This window comes from Rhinolophus ferrumequinum, chromosome X (assembly GCF_004115265.2).
Source record: "Rhinolophus ferrumequinum isolate MPI-CBG mRhiFer1 chromosome X, mRhiFer1_v1.p, whole genome shotgun sequence".
Classification (NCBI taxonomy): Eukaryota; Metazoa; Chordata; class Mammalia; order Chiroptera; family Rhinolophidae; genus Rhinolophus; species Rhinolophus ferrumequinum.
In genome coordinates this window covers 119,203,687-119,223,495 of record NC_046284.1, presented here as the reverse complement: position 1 = coordinate 119,223,495, position 19,809 = coordinate 119,203,687, and the positions used below count along the sequence as shown (strand labels likewise).

General features: G+C 40.4%; 1 pseudogene; it reads left to right on the top strand.

The window, feature by feature from the left end:
- Window positions 1–519: 519 nt before the first annotated feature.
- Window positions 520–1,565, top strand: LOC117027865 (activating signal cointegrator 1 complex subunit 1-like; annotated as a pseudogene).
- The last annotated feature ends 18,244 nt before the right edge of the window (window positions 1,566–19,809 follow it).

Here is a 19,809-nt window from a genome sequence, read left to right as displayed (position 1 = left end):
CAAAAAATGACAATCACAAAAAGCAGGACACCCAATTAAATTTGAATTTCAAATAAACAAGGCATTTTTTTAAAGATAAATATGTCTCAAATACAGCCTTATGACATTGCTGGGATCTTACAGTTGCATGAGACATACTTATACTAAAAAACTTTATTGTGTACCTGCAATTCCAGTTTAACTGGGACTCTGCTATCTGGTGATTCTAACTAAAACAGCATTCAGTGAAAAAGTGAAGAAATATTTTGGACATCCTTTGTGTGTGTTCATGACGGGCTTTCTGTCCAGAGATAGTGCATCCAAAGGCTCATTTATCCCAGATATTGTGAGTTAGATCAGACGGTTAAGTATAGCTCACATGTGCTCCTATCCTTTGCTCCCGTGCTAAGGCATGTGTTGCAGAAAGAATCAAGTACCATGGAAAGAAAGCATTGTTTGGCCTTACACACCCTCTGTGGCAGGCTCCCATTTCTCCATCTAACTATTCCATTGTACTAGTCCCTTCAGAATTTCACTGGAATGTTATTTGGAGAAAGTATCATGGAAGTTCTGTTCCCACAGCTTCTAAGAGTTGATGGACGGATTTATAGGAAGAATCTTATTCAAGAACAGACTTATCAACATGAAGAAGAGGATGAGGACTTCCAGGGAGGCTTCATGCGGTGTGTACAAGAGTCCTGTGATGGCTCTGAGGTGGGGCAGACCCAGCAAGCTTTCCAGTGTACCGTGAAGGCCCCCAGCCTGGTCTACAAGCAACAAGAGGGGACACTTAGGGGGGGGTTGGCCAGAGAGGGGACACTTGGAAGAAACTAGAAGTGGGGGCCAAAACTTGTATGAGTATTCCTAAGCCTGGACAAGAAGGAGAAATTGTCATCAGTGGCCAGCATCTAAGTGGTGTAATTTCAACTAGAACTCGGATGGATATTCTTTTGCTCACTTTTAGAAGAAAGCAGCCCTTCACACACTTCCTTGCCCTTTTCTTCAATGAAGTTGAAGTTCAGAAATAATTCCCGAAGTTTCAGGAAGAAGTACTGGAGGGGTGTTCCATAGATCATGGAATTGACAGAGCCATTTTCCAGAATCCCAAAAAGCTTCACCTAATTATTGGGATGTTGGTGCTTTTGAGTGAGCAAGAGATTCAGCACACATGTGAGATGCTACAGGAGAGCAAAGAGGAATTCATTGGTGACATTTCTGGGGGCAAAGCCCTGGAAGTAGAGATGGGAGGGATAGAATATGTGAGCGCTGATCCTGGCATGGTGGATGTTCTTTATGCCAAAGTTGATATGAAAGATGGCTCCAACAGGCTGCAGGAATTAGTTGATCGAGTGCTGGAACATTTTCAAGCATCTGGAGTAATAGTGAAAGAATGGAGTAGTGTGAAACTCCACACACTACAGTCATGAATACTCTATTCAGGAAAGACCCCAATGCTGAAGGCAGGTACAATCTCTACACAACAGATGGCAAATATGCTAAAGCTCAATTCAATCCACATCTCTCAGAGGTTAACAGTAGACAGCTTTGGAAACTACACCTCCTCTGGACAAATTGACTTCTCCTGAGCTGGATCTTGGGAAGCAGGAGAAAATAAACACCCTGACAAGGTGCTGAGGGAAAGTATCTTCATTTTAATTGCCAAGGAGGGATGTGGAAATTTGGATGGTAACTTTCCGGGCGGTTCCACATGGTCACTATGGTCTTTAATGGTTGTCTGCAGTCATCAAACTATCAGCCAAGATGTTTGTGGGCACAAGGAGAGCAGTGCCTGTAACCCTTGGCTTGCTCATCTCTTGCAGGGTCTACCTTTCTTTCCAAAGCTCTTCTCTGGACATGTACCTCTGAAGCCCATTGGAGCTCAGATTCACATTATTTCTTATATGCCTACTGATTTTGCTACAGCCATCAAAGTCTTGTGTATTAGTACTTTGAAAGAGAATTAAAGACATGTGGTTCTAATAATCTCAACAACAACAAAAAAGAAATCATTGTTTGATTTCCCAGTAGGGACCAGTCTCATTGGTGGCACTGCCTGGAGGCCAGATCTTTACAACCCCAAATGATGACTTTCCAGTGGGAGTGAAGAGCCCTGCCTCTTGCCCAGTCTGAAGGAGCTGGAAAAGTCAGAGGAGATGGGGTGAGCTGAGAATGAGTTCCCATGGGTCAGAGGCCAGAGACAGGAAGTGGCCTCCTTTGGGAGATGCCTGGGGGAGTTTGGTGTACCAGATGGGCACCCTATTGAAGATTTTTGCAACGTTAGCACTATTAACATTTTTGACCAGCTAATTGTTGTGGGGTTGTCCTGTGCATTGCAGGATGTTTGACATCATCCCAGGCCTGCAGCGAGCCAGGAGAGCTTGGTTTTGCTGTAAGTCACTGTCACTCTTGTTTAGTCAACAGTAAGACAACAAACCAGAAAGAGAACATCCGCTCTCGCATTCTTGAGAAGATAATCAAGCCACTAAGGACTTAATCCCAAGCAACTGGAAGGACGGCATGGCTGACTCATCCATTGAAGTTAGTAATTTTTATTGTTGGGCCAAGTCTTATCTCCCAAATAGGTCAACAACATTTTGAAGTCTCATTTAAAGCAAGCAAGCAAACAAACAACATCCATCTTTCAGTCAACTTCACCTCTCTGAAAGTTTTGTTTTTATAAAAAGGATATTTTATCATTCAGATGCATTTTATTCAATAGATGCTTTTCCCAGACCAGATGGGTCCCTTCCCCCCTGGCCCCCCGCCCATTCCACCATTGTGGGCTAGAGACAAAAGAAAGCTGCTGACACAATGACCCACAGCGCAACCATGGGTTACTGCCTAGCGTCTCTAGTCACAGGTGTTTCCACAGAGACAAGGTTTTTGATTTAAAAGCATCTTTGTTCCCAGATTTATCCTCCGGGCTCCTTTAGAGAAAGCCTGCTTTATGAAACAAAAAACAAAGGTAGAGGCAGATAAAAGTCTGATACCATCTCTACCACCACAAAGTGGCTAGAGTAGGAAAAATGGGATACGTTACTCTAATTGTCACCAAAGATTTTAAACCTTTGGCTAAGAGTCCTTCGTCTACCTTTCTAAGCAAACTTGGAGAAATCAAAGTCCCTTGGTTCTTACATTTCCACTGCTGCTGTTTGAAATGTTCCTTGTGAAGGATAATTCTCTCAGATAAATGATAAAGTGGCCTTTAGGTGGCTAAAACCCATGTGCTGAGATGGAGGCCAGGCTGGAGCAGAGGCGTCAGTGACAAACATTCCATACACAATAAAATCCAAGCTAGTGTGGCATTGTTTTTGTGAAGGACTCAATTGAAAATGTTTTGTTACATTGTTGGCAGCAGGGATGGTGCAGGTTTTTCTGGGTATGGAATGAGATTCAGAGCTCTGTTTGGATAAATGTCTTCAATTTGCTCAAGGATAGACTAGGAAGTTTAAGAAGAGAGAGAGAATGAAAATCTACACATACAAAGAGCAGTAAAAACAAAACCAGTCATCTTAAAAAACTAATCTCTCGTTTCAGAGTTGGAGTCTATTTTATTTCCATTAACAAGACAAAAACCAAATTATTGGCAGACAATTAGTTTTTTTCCTCTCAAAACAGCATAAAACAAAGTCAAAAGAGAAACTTTTTACTTATTATGGTAGAACTGATCTGGAATTTCCAAGGCTAGTGCATAAGAAGCCTTGCCCAGTTCTCTTGGAATGCTTACTCTGGCGAAAGCCTGCCACCATGCTGTAAGGAAACCCAAGCTAGCCATCTGGAGAAGATGCATGGAGAGAGAGACGACTGACCAAGTCCAACAATCCCAACCATCCCCGGCACCATACGTGTGAGCACAAAGCCTCCAGATGACCGCAGCCCCAACCTCCATCTGACTGCCACCACCCGAGATGAGATGAGACTCTGAGCAAGAACTATCAGCTGAGCCCAGTCCACCCACACAACCACAGAGACAATAATACATGTTTTTAAAGCCACTAAGTGTTGAGTGGTTTGTTGTGCAGTAATAGATAATTGGAGCTGTCCCCGAAAATAACTTCAACTTGCAGACTTGGTGGTAACCAGAGAAAAAAGATACAGAGGTGGCTGAGAGCCACAGCTTTACTCGCAGGCTGCTGGGACTGACTGTGGGTTCAAATCCTGGCCCTAGCACCTTGGATAATTACTTGTCTTCTCAAAACCTCAGCTTCTTATTTATAAAATGTGGATGATGACAATAATAGTATCTCTGAATGGTGGTTGTGAGGTACAAATAAATTCATGTAGAGTACTGAAGATACTGCTTGTCAAAGGGTACATGCTAAGTAAATTTCGTCTGTTTTTATTATTAAGTAAAATGGCCAGTAGAAACCCAAAGACTTTTGGGGAAAATAACCTGTTTACTTATTTAAATAAATGGTCTCTGCATTTGGATAATTGTTTCTACTCTTTCCAGTGGGCTGACCAACTCTTTGGAAAAGAATCATCTCTAAGACGGTAAACTTGGAAAAGGAGCAGGCACATGCAAAGACAGTTTTGGAGAAATGATGTTCTCTCTGTCTATATGGGTGAAAAACTCAATGTTTCTTCTAAAAACCCACCAATAGAGAAGCAAACACAGACATGAGTTTCAAGGTGCCTGTGGCAAAGTTAACTCTGCTGTGCCCTGGGTAATGTATACTATACATTCCAGGAATGACAGTGCCTTGGAAATTTATTATGTGTAACATTTAATAAAGGGAAGAGTTTAACAAAACACCCTGGAGACCTGCGTTCTAATTGAATATCGACTTTGATGTCTTAGAGCAAGTCACTGGGACTCTGTCTTTTATTTCCAGCTACTATAAAACAGGATTATGAGCACAATCGGAACACCTTCAGACACTGAAAACTAAACGGGGGCAGAGGACCTGAACACGTGGAAACTTAAAGAGAATGGCCAGAAGATGTGCTTGTTAACTCTGTTTACCTCAGGGCAGTCAGGAGTCCTGGGTTTCAGCAAGGGCAGACTGGAGAAAGAAGCACGATAATATCCAAGAGGCATGGACACCTTCCAGCCTGTTATTTATTGAGGCTGGAATGTTCAGAGACTATAAAGGACCACCTTCTTATTTTCAAAATGAAGTCTATATGATATATGATATGTATGCAATATACCATATGGTCCATATACCACATATACGCTATATATCATGTAGTCCATATACCGTGTCCAGCTATATGGACACTAGGGTATCATTTAGAAAACTCCAATTGAAATTATACCCATGTGGCTTTGATCAAACACAAGCCTTTAAAAATCAGTGGAGCCTGTGGTTGACACCTTCAGTAGATCTTTGCAATTCACCCTATAAAAGTTAAGCAACGAGAATTTTCCAATGGACAGAAAGGGTATGTCTGTTGGATATAATAATGACAGGGTGTCAAGTGCAGAGAGCACTAGTCACATTTCACTAGGAGGGACCCCTTCCATTTTGGGAGAGTTGCCACCTCAAAGCAATTATTGACAACTGCTTGGCTTTTCTCTAGTATTTATATGGGAACTCCTACCTCCTATCTCTTGGCTAGGCCTAAATCACCTTTGTTAGCATTCTAATTCATTCCAAATGTGGCACATTGTTTTGTAGTCTCAAAGTCATGTGTCCCCAAATCATATGTGAATTTAGAGGTCGACTGATAGGGAGGCTGGAGTAAGTAAAAGGAACTTCTACTTAAAGATCTTCTGGAGATGGTCATTGCAGCCACAAAGGGCCCCTGAGACTATTATGGAGATTCAGAGACTGGAAGGTCACTGAAGGCAGGGCCAGACACTTGTCTTGTTCACAGAAGAATTGCCATCACCTAGGACAGTGTCCAGAGTACAGCAGGTGCTCCATAGATACCTGTTGAGAGGATGGTGACGTGAAGGCAGTGGTGGGCCAGAGATGCAGCTGTTTGGCGGCAGGTGGAGAGATGAAGAATGTGTGACCTTCACAGGATCTTGTTTCCGAAACAATCAAAGACCAAGGGAGACAAAACAGGAGCTTCTGTAGGGTCTCTGCTATGAGCGTTGGGCCAGGGAAGGGGGACTCTAAGAGAAATTGTGTTGACAGACTCCTGAGGGTCTGCTAGGTTAGGGTTCTGGTGTTTGTGAAGAGAGAGTTTCATTCTGAAGTTAAGAAATAAAGAGCATTGTTTCTTCTGGAACATGAGCAGCTCCGGAGTGACCTTGGGTGTGGGAGCTGATGACCACCGATGCCTGATGTATGTTACACTGAGCTTTGTGGAAATACAAGACCCTTCCAAATCTCCACACAGCAGTAAAGGAGCCTTTGTTTCCTAAATGGCCAAGGTAGGGTGGAAACCAGGGAGAAAGGGTATTTATAAGAGAAGACAGGCAGAGGACTTTATCATTGGGCCACCATCTTGGTTTAGCCACCAAGATACCCATAGTTCTTGTAAGAAGAAATACATTATTTAACTATGGCAAAAAAAAAAAAATCTCCTTCCTCTTTAGTAGATGTGAGGGGGCTATTCGTAAAGGGCCAGATTATAAATATTTTCAGCTTTGTGGGCTATATGTCTCTGCAGTGACTATTTAACTCTGCATTATGGCATGAAAGCAGCCATTGACAATACAAAAAAGAGTAAGTGAGGCTATGTTCCAGTAAAATTTAATTTACAAAAATAGGCAGTGGGCCAGATTTGGCCCACGGGCTTGAGTTTGCCAACCTTTGGCCTACACTCTTGCTGGTCAAAGTGACCTCCATGGGCCAGTGATGCCACGATTACCAGGAGCTTCTTAGCAATACATAATCCTGGTTCTAGACCTCCTGAATCAGAATCTGCATTTTAGCAAGACCCAGGTGATACACAGGCACATTACAGGGTGAGCAGCACTGAGCTGAATGGCATAGGGTTTCCTAAGAGAATGATTCTATTTTCCTCCCATCACTGCCCCTAAAATCTCCTGGGCTACATGTACCTTTCCCATCCCTGTCCCACCAGATCAAATCTCAGGCACAGGCCCTCGTTTTTTTGGTTTCTTCTGAGCATATTACAAGTGTCTCATTTTCAGCTATTAAGAAGTCTGGTCCAATCTACATTGATATTTTGATAGCAAATGTAATTCAAAGGTTCTCAGCTTTCCCATCCATTGCGCAGCCTGCCCAGCTTGGAAACCTTAGTGAAGAAAAGGGGCAGGGTCTCTTTTCCTCACTTCCATCTTAAGCCTTTCCATTCTCCAGCTGCCTGAAGCCTCTGCCTCTTCTCTTCCTTCCAGCCAGAGAAGGGAGGAAGATCAGGGAGCGAAGCCTTCTTCTGGTCTGATACTCTCATGGGCTGGTGTGCGGGCCTGTTTGGGCAGTCATCCAGAAGCTGGCTCTTTCTCATGTGGGATGTGGGCTACCCTCCTCCTGCGGGACCTCAGACTCTTCCTAGATCCCTGATGCCAGCCATTCTCTCTCTAGCTTGCCTCTGATCGTGCACCCCCTCACAGCCACCCTGGGGCCACCACACTGTGACAGGCATGTCCTTGGGTAGATTACTCTGGTTGCGGCTACCTGCAGCCTCACTCTCTCAGCCTCAGGATAACAGCCTCTTTCCCCACCGAGCTCTGGAGGTGTAGGCTGTGCCAAGAGCAGCCTCTGGCTTTTCATCTTGAAACTTGCCCAGAAATAGGAGGGTCCGGTGCCAGTCTCTGTGGCCCAAACGCTGGGACAGGGGGAAGAACAGCAGTCCCTGAGGCGAGACTGACTTCCACCATCGCAGGAGACAGAGAAAGCATCCTGACCGTTCTGCCAAAGGGGAGGAGAGCAAACTCATGGCCTTCTCCTGTCCTTCTGTGTGCAGCTCCCTTCTCTTAGTGCTTGGGCTCCTCTTGTGTGGTGAGCAATGATGGAAGGTCACAGGGTCAGTTCTGAGCCACTTGGCAAAGCCTTTATGGATACTCTAGCATCACCTATTGTGTTTAGATCTGGGCCCCAGCCAGAAGTCCAGACAGGGAAATTCCCACGCAACAGTCTGTTAAAGTGAGTTAATTTCAGTCACTTTACACAGAGGAGGACAGCGGCCCTTAGTGAAGTTAAGTGCCTGGCACAGCGTTCTTGTCTAACATCAGAAGAGCCGAACATCTGCACTCTTGACTCCAAGATGGGCTCTTCCCCTCCCAAAGAGACACTTTCTTCCAATCCTTCATTTTACATAGAAACAAATGAGCCCAGAGGTGCAAGTGAAGTTGCTTGTTTTCCAGCTAAGAAACTTGCCATTACACCATTTCTCCATATTTTCTTTTCTTTCTTTCTTTCTTTGTTTCTTTCTTTTTTTTCTTCTTCTTTTTTCTTTTCTTTTCTTTTTTTGTGTGGAGTGGAAGATTCAGCAATCAGATAAATAAGGGGAAAATTTTTAATTGAATCATTTAAGAAAATTCTGCCTTTTATATATTTTATTTGTCAAGAAACCAGGAGTGAATTGACAGGGAAAATTTTTACTCTATGAAAAAAACAGGTCTCCGAACAGAATATATGAAATGATTCCAATTTTGTTTTAAAAATATACTCACATGCATATAAAAGTGCCTGGACTAATAGTATTAGGTTGGTGCAAAAGGAATTGCGGTTTTTGCCATTTTTTAACCTTTTAAACCGCAATTCCTTTTGCACCAACCTAATACATCACTGCACACTCAGTATCACATGGTACCATTCTGTTGGGGATTTATTCCAATGCTCACATTACTTTTATAAGAAAACATAGGCACATATTTATTTCGACAAAATGTAGAAAGGAGGGCTGTTTGTTTTTCACTTTTGTTACTATCGATTTTCCATTCTCTCTCATTTCAGCATCAACATAGAGGAGAGCAATAACCAGCTTTCCAAATTTGGGCAAGTTCTCTTACCTGGTATCCATAATCTATGTCATGTCAAAGAGACAACTGTGAATTTGATGAAATATGATTTTTAGGGACATGTATAATTTCAGGAACAGTGATTTACCAAAACATATATATACATATATATGTTATATATATGTATATACATATATCACTTCAGGAAGAAAAAAGCCCAAGTATGCTTAAGTGAATGTGGTGTTTATGTCGATTCTGTGATTGACAGGCCCTGAGGATTGGAATCTTCTGTGTATATAATGAAGCCACCAGGGGCCTTATCAGCCTTCACCTTTGATCTGCAGGGGTCAAGGTTACAACTGGGAAGTTTGTTGTTTCTCCTGAAGCACTGATTTTTTTTGGTTTCCTGATGGCCAGTTTGAAAAATCACGAACTCAGTCCAAAACCCACCAACAGTTTAAACTGCTATACTGAACGCTTTTAGGTGACAATCCAACTTGGCCACATGAAGCTTGAGATGGGTGAGCCCCCATAATATTGAGGGGCAAGGACACCCATCTCATTACCACAGCTGAGTGCTGTTCTGCACATGTCCCACCCCCTCCCCACACACTGTTCACTTGAGCTTCCTCCTCGCTGGAGAAAATCCACCTCATTCGCCACTTCCAGTTCCTCCCCCACTGGCACTGACAGCCGTACTTTCGACCTCCCATCCCTAGTAGGAAGCAGTCCATCCTTGTTTTGTGGTTCTTCACACCTGTGGCTGCTTATTTGCATGTTCTACCTCCCCTATGATGTATACTTTTTGAGTTTGGGGACTACCTGTTATTAATTATTGGGTTCCACAGTTTAGCACAGGGTCTGAACAAACTACACACTCAGTAGACTTCCTCTTGAAGTCTAATTATGATTTTTCTGCAAGTTATGTGTGCACGTACTTTTAAAAAAATTTTTTTTATTAGTTTCAGGTGCACAAAACAATGTAATACTTAGGCGTTTATCATTTCTATCCCTCACACGGTGACAACCCCCCTCCCCCCATCCCCTACCCCCCTGACATTGCACACAGCCATTATATTTCCACTGTCTCTATTCCTAATGCTGTACTCCGCTTCTTGTAAGTACACACACACACACACACACACACACACACACACACACACACACACATATATGTAGTTGACATTCATCATTGTTCAGCTTCAGCTTCAGGTGTACAGTGCAGTGATCAGGCATCTACATCATCCCTGAGGTGGTCTCCCTAATGAGACAAGTGTCCATCGGATACCCTACAAAACCTTTACAACATTATTGATTACATTCCCCAAATTAACTTTCGTATGCCCGTGGCCATCTTGGTGCACGTACTTTTAAAAGTTGTATACTTTCACTGGCTTGATTTGAAAAGCAGCACCCCCTTCCCCTTCCTCACTTCTTGTTTCCTAATTCCCAAGGCAACAGAAGGAATTTTCCTTCTAATACATAAAGTCCTCTACCCATTTTTAATTGGATTCTTTTTTAAATATTTTGTTGTATGAGTTCTTTATATATTTTGGACATTATCTTCTTATTGAATAAATCATTGGCTAATATCTCCTATTCCGTTGGTTGTCTCTTCATTTTGTTGATGGTTTCCTTTGCTGTGCAGAAGCTTTTTAGTTTAATATAGTTCTATTTGTTTATTTTTGCTTTTGTTGCCCAAGAAGACATATCCAAAACAAATGTTGCTAAGACTGATGTCAAAAAGCTTACTGCCTATTTTTCTTCTAGGATTTTTATGGTTTCAGGTCTTGCATTCAAGTCTTTAATCCACTTTGAGCTCATTTTTGTATCCAGTGATCCAGTTTCATTCTTTTGCATGTAATTGTCCAGTTTTCCCAACACCACTTATTGAAGAATCTGCCTTTTCCCCGTTGTGTATTCTTGCCTCCTTTGTCATTCCTTTGTCATAAACTAATTAACTGTGTGTTAAGTATGTGTGTGTGTGTGTGTGTGTGTGTGTGTGTGTGTGTGTGTATGTGTATGTGTATGTTTGTTTCTGGACTCACTGTCCTGTTCCATTGATCTCTGTGCTAGTTTTTGTGCCAGTACAATATTGCTTTGGTCACTATGGCTTTGTAGTATAGTTTGATATCGGGAGCGTGATACCTCCAGCTTTGTTCTTTCTCAATATTGCTCTTGGCTATTCAGGGTCTGTTTTTGGTTCTATACAAATTTTAGGATGGTTTGTTCTAGCTCTGTGAAATAATGGTTCCACTAACCCTTCTATCCTTAGCTCCACATTTGCACTTTTTTGCTGTAGTATCTGAGCCAATCAATTTCCTGAGCCTTCGGGGGCAGGGGTCCATAATACTGGTTTTTCCCTTGGCTTTCTCCATTGCTGATTTTGGTTCCCACTTTCTTGGGCCTGCTAAATGAATTACCATATCCATCTGCTCACCAGCTGCTGAAATTTTGTTCCTATTATCTTCTCTCTTTTCTTTGTTGTCCTGGGTTTCTGCCTTTTGTTTTGTAAATGTATGTATAGTCATGGGAGTTAAGAAAGGGATTTCAGGAAGGGGAAGAAGTACATGAATACTATATTCTAGTTCACTGTCTTTGATACAAAGGTGAGTCAATCATTTTCAAGTTGTAGAAATGTGAGCTACAATATAAATTTCGGGGGGGGGGGCTGAGGTAAGGAGCTGCCTTATATGAGGATTGTAGGAAGGAGCAGTGGTTAATATGTCCATTCAGCCCACATGTTTAAGTGTTAGTGCTTACTCAATGGATATATGTTGAATGAATGGATGAATGAATATTGGCTATTTTGCATCATACTTTTGTACTAGCTTGAGTGATTTAAAGTCAGCTCATTTAAGTACTCCCCAAGCCAACCAATATGTCATGTTTCCACCAAATTATGCTGTCAACACCCAAAGCACTTGAAACGAAGGTGGGTGTGGGGAAGAAGACTATTAGTTGCCTCCCACCTTGACTCTATGATAGTACCTTTAATGGATGAGTCGCTCTTTCCTTTCGAGTGTGGCTAACACTGGTGTGGTATTAATCCACTCTCGTTTTCCATGGTTGGGTCATGAGGGTCTGTCCTCATCTTTCCTGTCTCAGAAAAGCAGAGAAAGAGAATTGGGTCCCAGGGAAACATGTGACTATGGTGGATGTAACGCCTCAATGCCAGTGGCCTTGGCTTCAGACCTTTGTCTGTTCTCCATGCCCCACCCCCACTCCTGTCTATTACAAAAAGGATGGGGTGGTTCTTCACTGGCCCCTCCCTTTCACAGCTTCAGATTTTGTCCTCTCGTTGGCTTACTTTCTCCTCACACCCAGTCAGAGGAGTTGGGGTTGGGGGTGGAAGAATGCGTGTATTTACTGTGGTGCAACTGCTCTAACTTAAGGACACAAATTCAGCAAATTATAGTTGTCTTCTGACTAGTTTATGCTGATTGGTACAAAGTTATCACTGGTGTGTAATACACTTTATATCCAAATGTAGTCACTGCCTGAATCCTAAATATGATTCTTAACCTTTCTTGTTCCAAAAATACAAAAAAATAAAATTTTGTAGGAAAATTCCTTTACAGACTTCCCTCATCTTCTGAGATGATGTAATCCCAAACAGAACTTTAAGTAAACTATTAATCTTTTTATAAAATATTTCTCACATTATTGTAGTTTAAGTAATATAAATATTATGGAGGTTATTCGTGCTGTCACAAATATTCTAATTCTCCTCTCTTTCCTGGAGTGCCATAAGATTTCACTTCTCTGACTGCCCTGAAGGTAGGTGTGGCCAAATGACTTGCATGGGTTAAAAAAATGGGAGGAGATGCTTTAAGAGTCAGTGTGTAATTTCCTATTTATCCTTTGCCTACCTTGTTTATTACGGAAGACTGTCCAGATGGAGATTCCATCAGCCTGGCTCCCTGAGTGAGTGCAATAAACCTGTACAAATTTATGTCAGACATATAACAGGAGAAAGAATGAGGTTTTTGTTGGGTGAAGCACTGAGATTCAGAGGCTGTTTGTTACTGTAGTACAATTTAGTCTCTACTGACTGACACAAACTTGATACTTGATGGAGTTTGTACGAGTATAATTCAGAAAAGTTCAAAAAATTCTCTCTCTCTCTCTCTCTCTCTCTCTCTCTCTCTCTCTCTCTCTCTCTCTCTCTCTCTCTCTCATGTAAGACAGATACAAAGAAGCAAAACTACTTTGTTTGAAGCTGGTTGGAAGTCTGGAGACTCAGCTTGGCCTCTCCTTCCCTCCCTGTGTACACCTGAAACACCTTCTTACAATCTTATCTGAAGACAGTTTGAAAAATATTATCACAGACCCCAAAATGAATATCAAGAATATGATGAGTTTTATGCTTCCTTTTTATCCAGCAGCGATGTAAAAAATCCACTCCATACCCACTAAATAATAAACTAAATAAAACAAATTATAATCAGGCAAATGAAATAAAAACTAAAACAATGAGAGTCTTTTCCAAGCAAATGTATCGTAATCACATACATATGGGATCAGTATGAAGACAGGGTTATGTGTTTGCATTTCCATATGCTGCAGAACTTTGAGAACAGGACTGAATATCAGTGTGGGAACTGGGAGGTGCTATGTTAGCTTGTCCTGTATTGGCTCTGCTTTCTTCTTCTCCTCACCTGACTGATTCTTCATCTCCATGTCAGCTCTACTGTCAGCTTAGTGACTACATTTTGGTCAAAGCTAAAGGTCTCAATGGTTGCAAAGCATCCTTAAATGTTAATAGTGTTCTAGTCTTTTTGAGAATCTGAATTAAACCACGGAGTCGAGAAAAAGTAAATCACATCTACACACTTAATATATGCATCAAATTGCTGGAGTTTCAAGGCCTTCCTGAACCTCAGCTTAAGAAACCCTGATCAAATGGTTCTCCATATTTACCCAGAATGATTTTGGCCTCTTGAAGATGTGTACATTTCTGTATTTGGTCAAGATGTGTGTGAAATAGGAACACTATATACAGTAGTTTCACATATTGGTTAATATTTCAAGAGCATCTCAAATGGCAGAATTCTTTAATTCCATTATCTTTTTTATTGTGGTAGAACATATATAACATAAAACTTTCCATTTTAAGTGTACAGTTTAGTGGCATTAAGTACATTCACATTGTTATGCAACTATCACCACCATCCATCTCCAGAACTTTTTTTCGTCTTCCCAAACTGAACTCTGTATGCGTTAAATACTAACTCCTCATTTCCCTCTCCCCCAGCCCCTGACAGCCACCATTCTACTTTCTGTCTTTGTGAATATGACCCCTCCAGGTACCGCATATAAGTGGAATCACACAGTATTTGTCCTTTTGTGACTGGCTGATTTCACTTAGTATAATGTCTTCAAGGTTCATCCATGGTGGAGCCTATGTCAGAATTTCCTTCCTTTTTAAGGCTGAATAATATTCCATCGAGTATATAAACTACATTTTGTTTATCTGTATATCTGCTGATGGACACTTGAGTTGCTTCCACCTTTTAGCTATTATGAAAAGTGCGGTTGTGAACATGGGCGTGCATACATCTATTCAAGTCCCTGTTTTCAATTCTTTTGAATATATACCTAGAAGTGAACTTGCTGGAACATATGATAATTCTATTTTTAATTTTTGAGAAACTGCCATACTGCTTTCCACTACAGCTGCACCATTTTACATATCCACTAGCAGTGAGCAAGGGTTCCAATTTCTCCGTGTGCTAGCCAACACTTGTTTTGTTTTGTTTTTTAATTACGGACATCCTAATGGGTAAGAAGTTGTCCGAGGTCTGACAATTAAGTTCGCGAACATGTTGCAGCGATGTTGCTAACCCTTTTTTTTTATCAGAGGGATTATTCATTATGAATTTGTACCAACTGGACAGGCAGTTAACCAAGTTTACTATTTGGACGTGCTGAAAAGGCTGCGTGAAAAAGTTAGACGACCTGAACTTTTCACCAACAGTTCATGGCTCTTGCATCACGACAATGCACCAGCTCACAGGGCACTGTCTGTGAGGGAGTTTTTAGCCAGTAAACAAATAACTGTATTGGAACACCCTCCCTACTCACCTGATCTGGCCCCCAATCACTTCTTTCTTCACCCAAAGATAAAGGAAATAGTGAAAGGAAGACATTTGGATGACGTTCAGGACATCTAATGGCCATTCCAGAAAAAGTTCCAAAATTGCTTTGAAGGGTGGACTAGATGCTGGCGTCGGTGCATAGCTTCCCAAGGGGAGTACTTTGAAGGTGACCGTAGTGATATTCAGCAATGAGGTGTGTAGCACTTTTTCTAGGATGAGTTCGCAAACCTAATTGTCATGGCTCGTATGTCACTGTGGTTTTGATTTGCATTTCCTTAATGATTAGTGATGTTGAGTATCTTTTCATATGTTTATTGGCCATTTGTATATCTTTGGGGAAGTACCTATTCAAGTGCTTTGCCAAATTTTTAATTGTTTTTTGTTATTGAGTTGTAGAAGTTGTTCATATATTCTGGATATTAACCCCTTATCAGATGATTTGCAAATATTTTCTCCCATTTTGTGGATTGCCTTTTCACTTTGTTGATAGTGTCCTTCAGTGTACGAAAGTTTTAAATTTTGACGTAGTTCAATTTATCTATTTATTTCTTTTTTTAGTGTCATATCCAAAAAATCATTGCCAATTTAATGTCATAAACTTTTCCTCCCATGTTTTCTTTTAAGAGCTTTATAGTTTTAGCTCTTATGTTTGTAAGTTTTTGATCAATTTTGAGTTAATTTTTGTATATAATGTAAGGTAAAGGTTCATCTTCATTCCTTTGTATACGGATATTCAGTTTTCCCAGCACCACTTGTTGAAAAGACTGTTTTTTCCACATTGAATGGTCTTGTCACTCTTTTCAAAATTCATTTGACTATGTATGCAAGAGTTTATTTCTGGGCTTTCAATTCAATTCCATTGATCTATATGTCTGTCTTTATTCCAGTACCACAGTGTTTTTGATTAGTGTAGCTTTGTAATAAGTTTTGAAGTCACGAAGTGTGAGACTTCCAAATTTGTTCCTCTTTTTCAAATTGTTTTGGCTACTTGAGGTCCCTTGAGATTCCATATTAATTTTAGGATGGATATTTCTATTGCTGCAAAAGACATTGGTGGGATTTTGATAGGGATTGCATTGAATCTGTAGATAAGTGTGGGTAGTGTGGACATTTTAACAATATCGGATCTTTCAGTCCATGAACACAGGATGTCTTTTTATTTATTTGTGTCTTCTTTAATTTCTTTCTGCAGTGTTTTATAGTTATCGGTGTAAAAGTCTTTCATTTTTAAGTTAATCGTCCTAGTGCTTTGAGAATCTGAATTAAACCACAGACTCCAGAACACTTATTCTTAAGTATTTTATTCTTTTTGATGCTATTATAAATGGAATTTTTTAAAATTTCCTTTTTGCATTGTTCACTGTATAGAAACACGACTGATTTTTACATGCTTATTTTATATTGGACAACTTTGCTGAATTCATTTATTTCTTCTAACAAATTTTTGGGAATGTTTATGGTGTTCTATATATAAGATCGTGTCATCTGTGAAGAAATCATTCTTTCTTCCTTTCCAATGGACGTCTTTTTATTTTATTTTGGATATCTTTTATTTCTTTCTTGCCTAATGGTTCTGGCTAGAACTTCTAGTACTATGTTGAATAGAAATGGTAAAAGAACATCCTTGTCTTGTTTCTGATGTTAGAAGAAAAATTTTAGTCTTTCACCATTAAGTATGATGTTAGCTGTGTTTTTTAATATGTGGCCTTTAATATGTTGAAATTGTTTCCCTCTAGTCCTACTTTTTAAAAGTGTTTTTATCATGAAAGCGTGTTGACTTTTTTCAAATGCTTTTTCTGCGTCAGTAGAGATGATCATGTGGATTTTTTTCATTAATTTAATGTGATGTTTTACATTGATTTCATATATTTTTAAAACATGGGGTCAAAAATATTCTCAATTAAAATCCAAGCTAAAGAAAGCTTTAATGTGTCATCTCATTGATATCTGGGCATGTAAATGAGTCCTCTCTACTCTTATTTCTAAGAAGTCCCCTTGATTTCCTAGACTTCTATCTTTTGCTCCTTATTTTCCTTGTGGCCTCCTCATGAAAGTATATTTTGCAGGTGTAGAAATATTTACCTCTTGAGAAAGATTCAAATCTACAACCCTAGAATCATAGATGGCTAAAACTGAAAATGACTTTGGAGTTTATTTTGTCTACTTGTCACAAGGACACAGAGCTTGCTTTTTTTAAAAAAAAAAAAATGTGCTATTGTTGGCGCGGATGTGGAGAAAAGGGAACGCTTGTGCACTGTTGGTGGGATTGCAGATTGGTGCAGCCACTATGGAAAACAGTATGGAGGTATCTCAAAAATCTGAAAATGGAACTACCCTATGATCCAGTAATTCCACTCCTAGGTATCTATGTGGAGAAATCCAAAACTCCAATTCAAAAATCTTTATGCACTCCTATGTTTATTGCAGCACTATACACAATAGCTAAGACCTGGAAACAACCAAAATGCCCATCGGTAGATGACTGGATTAAGAAACTGTGGTACATTTATACAATGGAGTATTACGCAGCCATAAAGAAGAAAGAAATCTTACCATTTGCAACAACATGGATGGACCTAGAGAACATCATGTTAAGTGAAATAAGTCAGACAGAGAAAGATAAGTACCATATGATCTCACTTATATGCGGAATCTAAAGAAAAGAATAAGTGAATGAACTAATCGGAAACAGTTTTGGAGACAAAGAGGAAAAACTGAGGGTTGCTAGATGGGCGGGGGGGTGGGGGTAAAGGGGAAGGTGAGGGGATTAGAAAACAATCAGTAACCACAAGATGGCCACGGGGTTTGAAAATTAATCTGGGGAACGTAATTTAGTGGTTACCAGAGGGTAAGGGGGTTTGGGGGTGGGAGATGAGGGTAAGGGGGATCAAATATATGGTGATGGAAGGAGAACTGACTCTGGGTGGTGAACACACAATGTAATTTATAGATGATGTGATATAGAATTGCACTCCTGAAATCTATGTAATTTTACTAACAATTGTCACCCCAATAAATTAAAATAAATAAATAAATAAATAAGTTAAAAAAATGTGCTATTGAAGTATATTTAAACAGTCCAGGTTTCATATCTCATTATGTGTTTAAGTCTTGGCACATACATGAAAACAGAGAGAAAAGTGATTACCTATATAGGACTAGTTATGAGTTGATTCAAAACTATTTAACTTCAGCTAGAATATGTCTTCTTCCCAGTTTTACTTTTGTGAAAGCTATTTGATTAGTTTTGTACATCAGTATGCTAATCAAAAAAGGATAATTTACCAAAAAAGTTTCACTTAAATTATCTCATTCAGTCCATAAACAGCTCAGTGAGGTAGATATTATAATTCCCAATAGACACATACAAGTCAAAAGAGTGATTACAAGATAGTGGTCAAAAAGACATGTGGAGAGCTCTACAGAGGAGGGATATGATTACAGTTTGGGAAAGGAGTTAGAAGTTTAAGTTGTTATGTTGTACAGAAAATAGGGATTAAAAATTTAGATGCAAGTGAAAGTTTAAAAAGCGATTTATTGGTACTATTAGCATTATAATGGAAATAACCATATGAAGTCATGACCTTAAATAAAAAAATCATTGTAGCTCTCTCACTAAAGTGACCTGAACGCCAACTGCTATAAGTCCTTACTATGTACTCTGAATGTCCAGATTTGGGCTTCTGATTCTATTTTCCATTAAAAGAGCATTTTGTGACTATCAGATTTTATATCTTGCTGGAGAGAAAAACAAGGTAAGTGTGAAATATTTGTTTTTATCAGAAAGTTGAGTCTATGAAAGGCTATGAGCTCATGATGAATACATATAAAGTGCTCAAAAGGAAGTTATAATAAAAAAATAAAGATGACAAGAATGGGAAATATTCCTTTCTGTATTAATTTTATTATATAAGGGAGTATTGATTTAAAAGGGTGTTCTGTACTTCTATTAAGCATGTGCTTATTTATAAAGTATCATTTAAGTTTTTACCCCCTATCTTTAATGGAAAAAGTCAGATATAGGCAACTCTTAAATATTTTCAAAAAGTTAGAACTAGATCAAGAAAGATGAACTGATTGGCTCTGGTGGCCACAGTCAATAACCAGATAAAAGAAGATATAAAAAACCCACCCCTTCCCCAAAGTGAGAATCTAGCGCTGACCACATGCTTATGAACCTCGCCGCTACCCCCCAATTTAGAACCTAACACTGACCTCATGCTTATGAATGGGATTAGTCTTGATAATATGAGATGGTTTTAGAAGTATTTGAAATAATAGGAAATAATGTATTTTGCATTTAAAGGGTAACTATTATTACTGTAATTATGAAACTCACAGATGAGCAGTCCCATTTGCTCGTAGAGAATCCCATTTGTTGTTGAGGTCAGCTGTTAAATTTGATGCAGGTCTGGTCATCAAAATGGCGGCGTGAGGGGAGCCTCTGTAAAGCTCCCCTGGAATTTACAACTAATCTAACAACAATAACTCCACAAAGGACTCCCTGCACAGCAGACAGGCAAGACGAGGAGGCCCACTATTGAATTCACCTAAAGGAGGGCGAATCGCGCGAGCCGGGGAGGAGGGAAGGGAGAAGCGCGGAGACGGAGCCGCGCGGGCGGGCGCAGGACGCAGCCCTGGCTCAGGGCTCCGAGCTCCCTGTATCCCGGAACCACCGCAGCTGCGGAGACGGAAGAACTAGGACAGCTAGGGCTCCGCTTATGACCCACTGGGCTGAGGGGGCAGCATATAACTCGGCTGAACCCAACGCTCACGGCAGAGACCTCGGAGCAAAGACTGAGGGAAGAAGGCTGAAAACGGTGGTTTAAGCCCTCACTGCCACAGAGAACGGAAGCCTTAGGCAATGAGACTGGCCGCCCCCTCCTACCCTTCCAGAGCTCGCCA